The sequence below is a fragment of the Lupinus angustifolius genome, chromosome LG16 (genome assembly GCF_001865875.1).
Source record: "Lupinus angustifolius cultivar Tanjil chromosome LG16, LupAngTanjil_v1.0, whole genome shotgun sequence".
Lineage (NCBI taxonomy): Eukaryota > Viridiplantae > Streptophyta > Magnoliopsida > Fabales > Fabaceae > Lupinus > Lupinus angustifolius.
Window position 1 is genome coordinate 10,309,110 of NC_032024.1, and position 698 is coordinate 10,309,807.

Here is a 698-nt window from a genome sequence, read left to right on the forward strand (position 1 = left end):
CACAAGGGACAAGTCTATCACAATTGTTTCAACCTCTTAATTCTCAAAACCAACTTGACATACAGAAATGTATGGATTCACATCACAAGATATCAAGACTTAAGTGAATGAAAGTATGAGATAAAATGCCCAAACCTAAGCAAAATCTAAAAGTCAAAGAAAAACATGCATCAACAAAACCTACAACCTACAATAGTCTACCCCCACACTTAAACTTCACATTGTCCCAATGTAGTATAATCAGAAAATCCAGACATGCATATCAATCAACGGAATTGGACAAGTGCAACAAAAAGTAGAGAAGAGAAAGGAAAACTCCCTGATTCATGGAGGGGGGGAAAGTGGGTTCAACCAATGAGTCCTCCTCCACAAGTTCATCCACTAAGGAAGGATTTGTGAGGAAAGGCTTGAGGCGACACCCATTAACCTTGAAGCTCTTATATGTGGATTCACTTTTGATTTCTACAACACCATAAGAAAACACATTAGTAACAACAAAAGGACCAATCCACCTAGAACCCACCTAGAATGAAGCTTACCACTCATGATTCCAAGCCTAGAGTTTTACAACAACAGTTTTTGACCAACCAAAAATTCCTTTGTAAAAATCAAGTTATCATGGAATCTTTTGGTCTTCTCTTTGTAGAACTTAGAGTTATTATAGGCTTCTAAGGGGATCTCATCGAGTTCATTCAATT